Source organism: Cryptomeria japonica, chromosome 3 (assembly GCF_030272615.1).
Source record: "Cryptomeria japonica chromosome 3, Sugi_1.0, whole genome shotgun sequence".
NCBI lineage: Eukaryota > Viridiplantae > Streptophyta > Pinopsida > Cupressales > Cupressaceae > Cryptomeria > Cryptomeria japonica.
This window is the reverse complement of record NC_081407.1, coordinates 860055499-860070002: the sequence shown is the minus strand read 5'-3', so window position 1 is coordinate 860070002 and position 14504 is coordinate 860055499.

Here is a 14504-nt window from a genome sequence, read left to right as displayed (position 1 = left end):
TAATTGGGGGCATTTCAGTCTTTGCATGGGCTAAATACCCTGGTTCAAATAGTTCAAGATAATCTTCTTCAAGGCCTTTAATATCTATCTTTATTTGCAGAGAAATAACCTGTTCCAGCACCAGTCTCATATTTTTCTCTTTTGAAGACTTCAAGTTCATCTGAATAGTCTTCCCAAAAATCTTCTAACTGTGGCATGGGAAGATAAGGCATTAAACCAAGGCTTCGAGAAAATCCTTTGTTGTCAAACCCTTTTCTTTCAGCATACAGAGAGAAATTAAAATTTCTAAGGTTTGCTCCTATACTTAGTGCATCAGACATTGAATTACAGGATAACACTCCCAAATGTATTTGAAAATGACCTTCCCACTTGTCCTTAGGTTGTGCCTTCTTGACCATGAAAGTCAGTTGTCTGCATACTTCTGCCAGGACAAAACAATCAAAACAAAAATGCAGAAGCTTGAAGGGTTCCTCTTCAAAGCCTCCCACTCGTATATAGCAAAAGCGTGGGAACTGGATGTAAAAGCTTCCGAACTTCTTAATCAAGGACTGTACATCATCTGAAATCTGTTTGGCTTTTGTACCTTTCAGTTCATGACACATATCACCCAGGAATGCATTATGTACCCTTCTGAAATCTTGTAGGGCATTGTCTTTTTGTAGCATTGGATAAAACTCATACACCGAAACATCTTCCTCAGTGGGCTGCTTGGGTATGCCGGTTAACTCCTTAACACATGCCAGACAATACAAAAGATATGAGGAAATGAAGAAGTTTTGTTGAAATTGCTTGGCTAGACTCAACTGCTCTTTCATCGAATCAGCAATTAACTCCACCCAATCCAGATATTGTTTTCCTTCGAGAACTAATTGTACATAGCAATATATCCAATCATCAAAGCTATAAGCTTCGATAGAACCTCTGGCTCGATGCAACAAAAGCATAACATCGTGGATATGTGGCAACATGTGGTTCTTGTTAGGATTTTTAGGGAGTCTAGAACCACCTCTCGGAGGGACTTTTAACCAGTACTTCGCCACATTATTCCTGTGTCCAGCTCTATCTGCATTGAAGTCACTAATTGACTGAGCAGGGGAGAAATTAGAAAACTGATAATCTGGTATTTTGAACACCGAAGCAATCACTTCGCGGTTAATGGCGAGAAGGGTTTCACCGTTATCTCTTTTAATAGTTTTAGATACAGGGTCATATCTGGCAATACACTCCCGAACAAGCTTTGGACAAGGAATTGCTGGAGGAAAAGCTGCAGCTTCTAAAAGTCCACTACTCAAAATCTCTATACAAAAAGACTTATCAACACCCCTGAACACCCTTTCTTTCAAATCTTCAAGGTTCTCACCCTTGAGGTCAGTATCACTAACTATGGCTTTTGTGGACGCCATGCTAAAGACGTTTCCAAACAAGTGCAGGGTGGACTTCATGATTTCAAAACAAGAAACCCAAACTTGATTGCAGTGAAACCAAACCTCTATATGAGAGAAAATGCAAGGGAAAACACTGGAGAAAATAAGGAAAGACTCACCTTCACAGCTGTATAATCGGACGACGTCTACCGGCAAGAAAAACTCCTATCCAGGGACAATATAAACACAAATCTAGTAGCAAGAGCAAATGTAGAACACAAATGATTTTCATACCTTATAAAGAAAGGTAATAATGCAGACACATTAAATGCAATGATTTCACATTTTCATTCCGAACGTGGCAAATTGATAGATTAGACCCTCGCATGCATGCATTGAATGCATGGCGGCGTACTTTAAGAAACTGCCAGTTCCTGAAACGTTCACTTACTTTTAAAAAACCAAAGAACGACATCACTTTACAATATGGTTCTGCCTCTCCGTATTTAGCAATAAATGCACTTCTCGAAACATTAGAAACGGCAGGGCCCACCAGCATCGAACCTGTGTGAACATCTTGAACCAACTTCTTGAGCATTCAAGTAGTTCAAGATGTATGTCGCGTCAAACTATTGACCACTTTGCCATGTTGAACACGTTGAACATATTTGAACCCTTTGAACTTAGTTCAACAAGTTCAACACAAATGTTATGTCACCGAACAAGAAAAACTTTATTAAAGAGCCGCTACAAAAACTTAGAGAAAATGTTAGTACAAAGAACCTTTTCTGAACACTTCGGAACCTATTGAACCTAAATGAACATCTTGAACCTAGTTCAGAATGGTTCGACGAGTTCAAGGAGTACAAAGAATTGTGCGAACTTGAACGAAAATGACTAGAGAAAGGACTTGAGGCCGCATTTAAAGACTTGAACCAAGGTAATATGGTATGAACTAGGACTCCAACAAAAAAAAGGAAATTATGACCCATTCTCGACATGAAGAATAAATGACGCGGTAACATTGGCTCTGACTGGGGATTGTATTTTTCAAAGAAAAATGCAAAGAACTCATAGACTCTGGTTTCGCAAAACATAAAACAATGGGGAAAGGGGTAAGAGCACAACCAAAAATACCTAGACTACTATGTACAAGTGACTCAAATACTGGACTTACAATTTATAGAGCTTGAGATCTTGCCCATTGTAGGTATAAGGCATGATAGTTCCATCAGCATAGCTGATTCTGAATGCATTTTGTCCTATTGCTTCACAAATTCTAAAAGGACCTTTCCACAATGAATCAAACTTGTTGTGAGCACCTTTGGACTCTTTCCTTTTGTCCCATAGTAGCACCTCATCTCCTACTAGGAAACCTCTTGGTCAAGCTCGCATGTCAAAAATCCTCTTTACTCGGCTCTGATGTTCTAAAATCCTATCCACTATCAATTCTCTCTCTTCTTCTAACTTTATTAGATACATGATTCTTTTCTCCAAAGCATTTGAAAGAAGGAATCTTCCACTACCATTCGCAGCTTGGTTGCTGAGAACTCCAGTGGCAAAGAAAGTTTTGCTCCTACACCATACACAAGTTCAAAAGGTGCTATCCCAATAGCCCTCTTGGGTGTGGACCTGTCTGCCCATAAAGCCTCATATAACTTCTTATGCCAATTCCTAGCATTCTCGTCAACTAACTTCTTCATGATGACTATCAAATTCTTGTTGCTAGATTTGGCCAAACCATTGCCCTATGGAAAATAATCAGAAGAATGTGAGAGTGAAATTTGATGATCATAGCAAAACACGATTAACTCTTCAGAGGAGAAATATGATGCATAATCTGTCACAATTTTCTGGGGTACCCCAAAATGAACTAGGATGTAATCCATGAGAAAACTACACACAATCTCTGAATTGGCCTTTTTGGTGGGAATGGCTTCTACCCACTTTGTAAAGTAGTCAGTAGTTGTCAAAATATACATGTGACCCGCACTGGAATGAGGTTTTATTGGGCCTATGAAATCAATGCCCCATTGTGTGAAAGGTTCATCCATCACTACAGGCCTTAGAGGTAGTGCTGCTAAATGTGGCTTCCCAGAAAACAATTGACATTTTTTGCATACTTTTACGTGAATAGAGGCATCCCGAAACATGCCGGGCCAATAAAAACAATTTCTTAGAATTTTGAATGCAGTAACAGATGATGAAAAGTGTCCACCACAAACGTCTCCATGATAAGCTTCCAGGAGCTTTTGCTGTTGAAGTTTATCTACACACCTTAAGTATGTTCCATCTAACCCCTTTTTGTATAGAACATCTTGCCAAATTACATACTTTGCAGCTTTTAATTTTAAATTCCTTTGTTCTTTAGCCGACAGATGATTTGGGCAACTGCCATAAGTTAAATAGTAGGCCACATCAGAGAACCAAGTATCCTGCAATCCAACAAAAAGAGCTAATGGTAACTCCGCTTCAGTTTCCACCTCATTTTCCGCTATCAACTTGAATAAGCCCTACCCTTTAATTGTCTTCGTAGGGTGAATATCTAAGTCATACTCTTGAATTTTTGTCACCCATGTTGCTCGCTTATTTAGTCCAACCTCCTGTTGAGTCAAAATGCTTTTCACGGCTGAATCTGGAACAAAAACCACAGAGTGAGAATGCAGGATATAATATCGAAACTATTTCATGGCTTTTACAACAGCATATACATGTTTCTCCATAGGTGAATATTTGAGCTCATGCTTCTTGAGCAAAGTACTCATGAATGCTATAGGCATTTCAGCCCCATGTTCATCCAACTACAACAGAATTCTAGACATAGTATGGTCTGATGCATAACAATACAGAATAAAATCTTTCATGAAATCTGGGTTAACAAGAGTGGGTGCATTTGCAACTGATCCTTTAATTTTCTCGAAAGCATTTTTGGCTTCTTCGGTCCACTTGAAAGGATGTTGCTCACTTAGCAAACCAACAATGTGTTTTGTGGTCTCAACAAATTTTGGAACAAATCTCCTCAGGAAATTCACTTTACCAAAGAACGATCTTACTCCAGTCTGGCTAGAGGGTAAACTGAGACGTTGGATTGCATTAACCCTGTCAGGATCAATCTTGACTCCCTCTTTTGAGACAATATGTCCTAACAATTTGCCCTCAGTGACGCAAAAAACTGATTTCTTAGGATTTAGAGAAATCCCGTGTTCACGACAACGCTGTAATATTGCACTCAAATCCTGGAAATGATCTGTCCTTTTTTTTGAAAACATCATGAGGTCATCCAGGTAAACTACAATTATTCTGTCTCAAAAATCCTTGAAAGAGGAATCCATAGCCCTTTGAAAAGTGGCTCCGACATTTATTAAACCAAAAGGCATGTGGTTGTATGCGAATGTTGTCTTGTGCTGCTCATGTTCTACTACAGATATCTGGTTATAACCAGAAAAACCATCCAACATCAACATCATCTCTGACCCAGACACTATCTATAATATGTGATCCATATTTGGTAAGGCGTAGTTGTCCTTCAGGCTTGCTTGATTCAAATTTTGAAAATCAACACAGATACGAATTTCCCCATTTTTCTTTCTTACGGGTACAATGTTAGCTACCCAGGTGGAATGGTGAATTGGATATATGATTCGGGCCTTAAGCATTTTCTCAACTTCCTTAGAAATTGCATCCACCATGATGGGATTAAAGTTCCTTAATTTTTACCTAAAAGGAGAGACGCCTGGCTTCAGCGGAATCTGATGTTGAAAATGTCCATTTCTAAACTCCTTCAGATCATCATAAGACTAAGCAAAAACATCAATATACTCCTTAAGCAGTGTACCAAGTGTTCTCTTTTCCTCTGCAGAACAACACCGACCGATTGTCACTTCTTTTGGATTAGCTTCATCTCCCAAGTTTATTTTCTCACATTTTCCTTTCCCATCATCCTTGGGAACTTTATTACCTATGAATGCGTCATCTCTGGTGAAAAATCTCTCCAGAGTCACTAACCCCCTAGGGATTTTGTTACCTTTGAGCTGAATAAAGCTATTTGTAGGATCTACCTCTGGGTCTGGACTGAAATCTTTGCAAACACTCTCAGAGCCTTCAAAATATGACTGAGAAAATGATTGAGCACATTCTAGGAAATATTTGATCTGTGCATCTGCATCAAAAACCTGCCAATGATCTACATTATCGGGAACACTGGGCCTATAGATCATTTCGATCCTATATGAGTTATCTTTAAAATCCGGATGTGGTAATAAAATTGAGGCAGACACGGCCAATGAATCTGCCCTACTATTTTGTTCCCTCAAAATTGCTTCAATCGAGAAGGCGTCAAAGAATTCTATCTCATCCCAAACTCTATTCTTGTAATGCCTCAACCTATCATTCTTAACCGTATAAACATTCCTCACTCGCGTTAACAATTAACTCTACATCACCTTTGACTTTAAGCAACTTAATTCCTTTACATTTAGCCTCACTTAATCCCAATAATAGTGCCTCATATTCAGCAGTATTATTAGTGTTTTTAAAATCCAACTTGAAGGAAAAGGGGAAAATATTACCAGTTGGTGACAGCAAAACCACCCTTGCTCCAGAACCAGAGTTAGCGCAACTTCCATCAAACTCCATCTGCCATAGTCCACCAAGTTCATCAGCTGTCTTATCCATTTTCTTTTCATCAAGTGCAAGGACAAGATAGTTTCCAAACTCACACTCCTGAAACAGAATCTGGGCTTTTGGGTTATCTGAAGGAAATACAGTATACTTATTCTTGGGTTCAGGTTCAAGCTTGATTTTTTGGTTTCCAAGGGGAATAACGGCTTCAGACCAATCCATTTTGATTTTGCCTCCAAGATCCTTGCAAAACGTCCTACTCAGAAGCATTTCGTAACTCGCCGGAATATCAGCGACTGGTATAGTTAATCTTACTCTTTTGTTTGGGCATGTTGCCAGCATTGCCTGGACGTCCTTTACCTAACCAATAAGAGGAACCTGTTTTCCATCCATTGAAAAGCATCTTCCAAACATTTTAGTAAGGGTTAAACCTAAATATTTAGTCACAGAAGAAGACATTATATTGTCTGAAGCCCCTGAGTCAATTATGCAATTACTTAACTTTTGGCCATTTAGGAGAAGGGAAATATAGAAAGGTTCAGGTTTCAGAATTTCGACCTCATGCCCAGACCTTGTGTCATGAAAAGCACAAGAATCTACCAGATTAGCTAATGAGTAGGGGATAGATGAAGACCCTTCGACAATAGCTAAATCACTATTTTCCATACACCTGTGTACTTGAGACTCTGAAAAGGAATCCCCTTTAACATATTTGACCAGTTTATCCAACTCTTTTGGGTTAAGCTTTAAGTACTCAGTGGTAGGTAGTTGAACAGTTGAGGCCTTTCAGAATTCAATGATATCAAAGGAGGAAGAAGAGGAAGAGCTCTTATGATCTCCATGGTTCCTTTGCAAAATCTTAACCTCGGGAACCTTTGAAAAACTATTACCTGGGAGATCTTTGCTTTTGGAATTGTTTCCAGAAGGGTTCACAAAGGAAGAAGGTTGGGAGGTTCATTGATTCCTTGTTAGGATCGCACATGAAGAACCTTCAAGAGTTACCAAAATGTTACTACCCTTTTCTGAATCTGACTCATATTCGAGGTAGAATGTTCCAGAGTTGCTAGGTGCCTCTTGAATTCTTTCTGCTTCAGTGAACTCTCCTAATTCATCCTTTGTGTTTTGCATCTGAACATGTCTTATCATATCGGGACATGAAACCCCATCATGATAAGTGGTAAGATGAAATGAACACATGACACCTTTTTTAGGAGGTGCCTCTATCTGTAATCTTTGTGGAGCTGTAGGAAGTTGCAACGGTCATCCATAGTTATATTGATTTGAGGTTCTCCTGCTTATATCCTGATAAGGTTGTGGATAAGAGTTTCCAGGCTTAGGTATTTGCCTCTTTAGAGCAATCATGTCATTGACAAGCCGTTGAACAACTGGATCGGTAGAGGACGTAGAAGCCTAAGATTGTCCTTGAGGAATTTGTACATCCTTCCTCCATTTTCCAGCTATTATCAGATCATCTTCAAGCTCTATAGCCTCACTTTGTGCAGTTTCTAGGTCGGCCGGCCTACTTCTTCTGAGGTGAAATCCTACATCAGGTGGCATGGAATTTACGAAGAAACATCACTGATTATCTGCAGTTGGTCTCTTGGCTTGAGGAATTTTGTGAATAATCTTATTATATCTTGCTACATAATCCCTCATCGGCTCATGAATTTCCTTCTTCATCTATGTGAGTTGAGCCAGTAGCGTGTGTTCATCATCAACACTTTGGAATCTTTTTTCAAAAGCGGTTTTCATCGTTTGCCAGTCAGTTATGGATCCTACTTGCAACTGGCTAAACCATTCTGCTGCTCCCTCAGTGAAGGTTTGGGCAAAAAGCCTAACAACCATGTCCTCATATTGAACTGCTAGGATTCCCGTTGCTACATTAAAAGAGTTCAAATGCTCTTCAACTGAAACTTTTCTGTCACCTTTATATTTGGGTAAAACATCCTTTGCTCCCTTTGGTAGCGGATTATGGGCTGCGAGAGCAAGAGGTCCAACAACCACACCCCAAGGTTGAGCCATAATGAATACTGGATGAATGGTTACAAGAGGTGGAGCTTGAATTCCAGTAAGTGTTAGTGCTTGCCAAGGGGAAGAAGAAGATATAGGAGTAACTCTGTCAGGAGATGAAGGTCTGCTTTTGGCCTTCCTTCTAGGAGTAAAACTTGGGGCAAATGACAGATTTTGCAATTCTTCAAAACAATTATCAATTACTCCTTCTTTCCTTTGTGCTCTAGTATATGGATTAGAATCCAGGATGATTAAAATAGGTAACTTCAATCAAGACTCAATCTCAACAATCTTCCTGCACTCCAAACACTTTTGCTTATTACGGGCTCACATTTATGACATACTGGTCTATTGAAAAATTTGGTTTTCTCTTTGTTTCGCTCCCCAACAGAGTCGCCAAAAATCTGTTAGTGAACAGATTTTGCTCTTTGCATTTAAATGATTAATTTTAGGACTTTGTTACCTTCTTTTAAGAACAAATGGTTCATTGAATAGTTGGGTCGGTGTTTGTTCAATCACCTCCCTCTGAATTTTTGCCTAGGTACAACTCCCTATCTAGATTTTTCATAAAGTATGTTTTTGTTTTTATATTTATATCCAAATGAAAGCTTTTAACCAGAAAGCGTATAAGGCCGCCTATATCATTCTTGGATGAAAGGCTATAACTTTCTTCGTATCTCATAAATAACGGAAACTATCTTCTTAATTTTCAAAGTATGTAATTACAGTAACTGAAACAAAGTTCAATATACTTCTTCCAAATAAAGACGAATAGATTCAGAGAAAATGAATCTTTTCCAGAGTAAACAACACATTCAAAGGAAAGAACATTAGAGGAATAATGAAAAACTGCAATGAAATAATCAAATATTGTTTCTTGATCGGATGAACATATGCAAAGACATGTTATCTATTTGGATTCAAAATACACAGATCTTTCTTCTCCCCCAAAACAATATCACCAGATTTCATATATATATCTTTATGTAATCAAAGACATAATGATACATCTGCTAATCTTTTTCCACCACATATTTCAACCATCTGATTCCTCCTTTGATTAGGAATAAGAAAATACAAAAACAAACACACGTTCTAGTTTTTTTTTTTTTAATCAGTTACTAAAAATCCAACCCTTCTACCATCGATTCTACTTAATTTATAGTCTAAACGGGGGCGTCTCCCTGAAAACTCGACCACTCCTCGATAAAACAGTTACGAAACCAACAGAAAGTATTTTGGGATAGTTGTCCCAAAGTTTTTGCATAACTATGAAAAATGTTTTGTTTTTAAAAATAAAGAAAACAAGCCCAAAGCGGATGCATTATGTTATATCTCATCATCACCCTCTTCGCCGTCTTCGTGAGTGTCATGAGCAGCCGTGAGTTCTTGGATCATTGATTGGCTTGGCACTTTCATTGCATTAAGCTTCGCCTTTGCCACCTCTTTATTCCACCTGTGTTGCACCATTTTCTCTGAGTGCTTCGGTAGCTGATCATTCCCAACGAAAACCATAGATTCGATCCTAGCCACTTTGGTTATATCCTCCGGTGTGAAACTACTCCAAAATCTGATCTTCTCCATGTTCAACCAGAATGATTTGATTGCTTCTTGTGTGCCTGCCCCATAGATTCCTAGTTCCCAGTCATGATCGGGATTAACCACTTTATTATATTTGACAATACTGCTTTGCAAATCCTGGAGTTCATAGACGAAGGTTTTTGCATCCGTAATTACCGACTGAAAGGTGAGCACCCGCCACATGATAGTTTTCTTAAGCATGAAAAGTTGGCATTCATCAGATACCAGCTTAATTGAATGTTCTGTCAGAAATCTGGTAGTTCCGTACTCTTCAATTTTGGTAAACAGAGGTAGGACATTTTGCCATTTGTGCTCTTCTTTCTCCCATGGTACAAGCTGATCTTGGATTTCAGAAATCAGGCCCTGTACCTCACCACACAACTTCTGCGAGTCGGTAATGTATTTTTCACCATCTTTGATTACATGTTCAATCCATTTTTCAACCGCTTCAGCGATGCTCTTAGCCCGTTGAACTTGATCCATCAACTTCCTATTTTCCAGAGAAGTTGGGTCAAAATTCTTAGTGGCATGGGATATTGGCATTGCTCCAAGGCAACCGATGCTATCAATGAACTGAGCCAAAACACTTATATGTCTTTTAAGTTCTCTTTTCTCCCGTCCATCCTTCTCTGAGTGAGTAAGCATCTTCTTCGCTGATACTTGGAAAAAATGGTTATCTGTATCCCTGCTCATCTTTCCCAACTCTACTTTTGTTATTTCGAAATCATCAGAACCGGCCTCTTTGTTCTCATACTTCGGTTTGTAAGAAGCAATTTCCGCCGTCCATTTACCAGTTTCCTTGTCATTGTTTAGGTGCACGGTGGTCTTGAACCTCTTTGGCTTTGGATTCTTCTCAGAGTACATGGCAACCATCTCCTGAATTGGAATGGTCACAGGGAGAGAGATCCTTTTCTTGTTCACTGAGGTTGTTAATCATTTAGGAGTCATAGCAGAATGAGAAGTTCCTTCAATCATCTTTGGGGGTGGCGTCATAGCCAGAGTCATTGTTTGGGAGTCTAGAGCACAAGCAACTTCACCATCCAAATCTTCAATTTCAAAGATTTGAGCTTCAAGCATGGAATCTTTGGCTCCCATATCCTTGACTTGGTCCATCCTCTTCTGGGCGACACTATGTGATCGAGTATACCGAGGGGTACTGAAATCCAGAGTTGGGCTAGGTCTGTGTCTAGGCTGAGCCGACTTGATTTCCTTACGTGCACGAACAGGAGCACTGTTAGAAGGACGTTTTGGTGAAGACATACTTCTCGTAGAAAGAGGCTTGGCATCTAGCTTCATTGCTTTCTTCTTGGCCACCCATGCCACTGTTTTGTCTAGAACTCGTTCGGTTCTCGATTGAATGTCATCATTTTCTTCTTCATCCGAATTAATTGGGGGCATTTCAGTCTTTGCGTGGGCTAAATACCCTGGTTCAAATAGTTCAAGATAATCTTCTTCAAGGCCTTTAATATCTATCTTTATTTGCAGAGAAATAACCTGTTCCAGCACCAGTCTCATATTTTCTCTTTTGAAGACTTCAAGTTCATCTGAACAGTCTTCCCAAAAATCTTCTAACTATGGCGTGGGAAGATAAGGCATTAAACCAAGGCTCTGAGAAAATCCTTTGTTGTCAAACCCTTTTCTTTTAGCATACAGAGAGAAATTAAAATTTCTAAGGTCTGCTCCTATACTTAGTGCATCAAACATTGAATTACAGGATAACACTCCCAAATGTATTGGAAAATGACCTTCCCACTTGTCCTTAGGCTGTGCCTTCTTGACCATGAAAGTCAGTTGTCTACATACTTCTGCCAGGACAAAACAATCAAAATAGAAATGCGGAAGCTTGAAGGGTTCCTCTTCAAAGCCTCCCACTCATATATAGCAAAAGCGTGGGAATTGGATGTAAAAGCTTCCAAACTTCTTAATCAAGGAATGTGCATCATCTGAAATCTGTTTGGCTTTTGTACCTTTCAGTTCATGACACATATCGCCCAAGAATGCATTATGTACCCTTCTGAAATCTTGTAGGGCATTGTCTTTTTGTAGCATTGGATAAAACTCATACACCGAAACATCTTCCTCAGTGGGCTGCTTGGGTATGCCGGTTAACTCCTTAACACAGGCCAAACAATACAAAAGATACGAGGACATGAAGAAGTTTTGTTGAAATTGCTTGGCTAGACTCAACTGCTCTTTCATCGAATCAGCAATTAACTCCACCCAATCCAGATATTGTTTTCCTTCGAGAACTAATTGTACATAGCAATATATCCAATCATCAAAGCTATAAGCTTCGATAGAACCTCTGGCTCGATGCAACAAAAGCATTACATCGTGGATATGTGGAAACATGTGGTTCTTGTTAGGATTTTTAGGGAGTCTAGAACCACCTCTCTGAGGGACTTTTAACCAGTACTTCGCCACATTATTCCTGTGTCCAGCTCTATCTGCATTGAAGTCACTAATTGACTGAGCAGGGGAGAAATTAGAAAACTGATAATCTGGTATTTTGAACATCGAAGCAATCACTTCGTGGTTAATGGTGTGAATGGTTTCGCCGTTATCTCTTTTAATAGTTTCAGATACAGGGTCATATCTGGCAATACACTCCCGAACAAGCTCTGGACAAGGAATTGCTGGAGGAAAGGCTGCAGCTTCTAAAAGTCCACTACTCAAAATCTCTATACAAAAAGACTTATCAACACCCCTGAACACCCTTTCTTTCAAATCTTCAAGGTTCTCACCCTTGAGGTCAGTATCACTAACTATGGCTTCTGTGGATGCCATGCTAAAGATGTTTCCAAACAAGTGCAGGGTGGACTTCATGATTTCAAAACAAGAAACCCAAACTTGATTGCAGTGAAACCAAACCTCTGTATGAGAGAAAATGCAAGGGAAAACACTGGATAATATAAGGATAGACTCACCTTCACAACTGTATAATCGGACGACGGCTACCGGCAAGAAAAACTCCTATCCAGGGACAATATAAACACAAATCTAGTAGCAAGAGCAAACGCAGAACACAAGTGATTTTCATACCTTATAAAGAAAGGTAATAATGCAGACACATTAAATGCAATGATTTCACATTTTCATTCCGAACGCGGCAAATTGATAGATTAGACCCCCCGCACGCATGCATTGAATGCATGGCGGCGTACTTTAAGAAACTGCTAGTTCCTGAAACATTCACTTACTTCAAAAAAACCAAAGAACGACATCACTTTACAATATGGTTTTGCCTCTCCATATTTAGCAATAAATGCTCTTCTCGAAACATTAGAAACCGTGGGACCCACCAGCATCGAACCTGTGTGAACATCTTGAACCAACTTCTTGAGCATTCAAGTAGTTCAAGATGTACGCCACGTCAAATTTTTGATCACTTTGCCATGTTGAACACGTTGAACATATTTGAACCCTTTGAACTTAGTTCAAGAAGTTCAACACAAATGTTATGTCACCGAACAAGAAATTTTTTATTAAAGAGCGGCTGCAAAAACTTAGAGAAAATGTTAGTACGAAGAACCTTTTCTGAACACTTTGGAACCTATTGAACCTAAATGAACATCTTGAACCTAGTTCAGAACTGTTCGACGCGTTCAAGGAGTACAAAGAATTGTTTGAACTTGAACAAAAATGACTAGAGAAAGGACTTGAGGCCGCATTTAAAGACTTGAACCAAGGTAATATGGTATGAACTAGGACTCCAACAAAAAAAAGGAAATTATGACCCATTCTCGGCATGAAGAATAAATGACATGGTAACAGAATGAAACATCCTGGACTCTATTGTTCTATTTTATTGTTTTCATTCTTGAAGACCAACCAAAGTTGAAGAGGAGCTCAGCTTCTCCCTTGTCATTGCCTTTGTAAACATATCCACTGGATTTTCATTTGTTTGTATCTTTTCTAGTCATAATTATCCATCATCGAACACTGATTGAATGAAGTGATACCTCAACTATATGTGTTTTGTCTTTGAATGCAAGGCAAAATTATTTTCAAGATGAATGGCACTCTGGCTATCTGTAAACAAATAACTGTTAGTCTATCTTTTTCCAATTATTCCATGAAAGATTGCAACCATATCATCTCTTTTCTTGCCTATGTTGCAGCTACATACTATGCCTCTATGGTGGATAAAGCAACCACCTTTTACAACCTGAGATCCAACTCATCACTATCCCATCGACAGTAAAGACATAACCTATAGTACTTCTCTTAGTATCAATATCCCCTACCAATTCTGAGTCTACATAACCTACTAAATCAGCATTAGAGACCCCAAAACATAAATGCTTATTGGATGTACCTCTCAAATACCTGAGAACCCATTTTACTACATTCCAATGCTCCAACCTGAGATTACTCATATACCTGCTTATGACTCCAACAACATGTGCAATATCTGGTCTCATGCATACCATGGCATACATTAAACTTCCTACAACTGAAGCATATGGTACCTTGGACATTTTGTCTTTCTCCTCTCGTGTCTTTGGATACATCTCCTTAGTCAATTTCAAATGACTAGGCAAAGGTGTGCTGACAGCTTTTGCATTCTCCATACAGAATCTTTGCAACACCTTTTCAACATAATTAGCTTGAGATAGAGTCAATTATTTGTTCTGCCTATCTCTACAAATTTTTATACCAAGGATTTGTTTTTCTGCCCCCAAATCCTTCATAGTAAAAGATTTTTCTAACTGTTGTTATAAGTCTCAAATGTTATCCATGTTAGACCCCGCTACAAGAATGCCATCAACATATAAACACAAAATAATGTAGGTGTCATTATCCAACCCCTTAAAATAAACACAATGGTCATAATTACACCTGATGTAGCCTTGCTCAACCATAAAACTATCAAATTTCAAGTACCATTGCCGAGGTGCTTGTTTCAAGCCATATAAACTCTTCTGA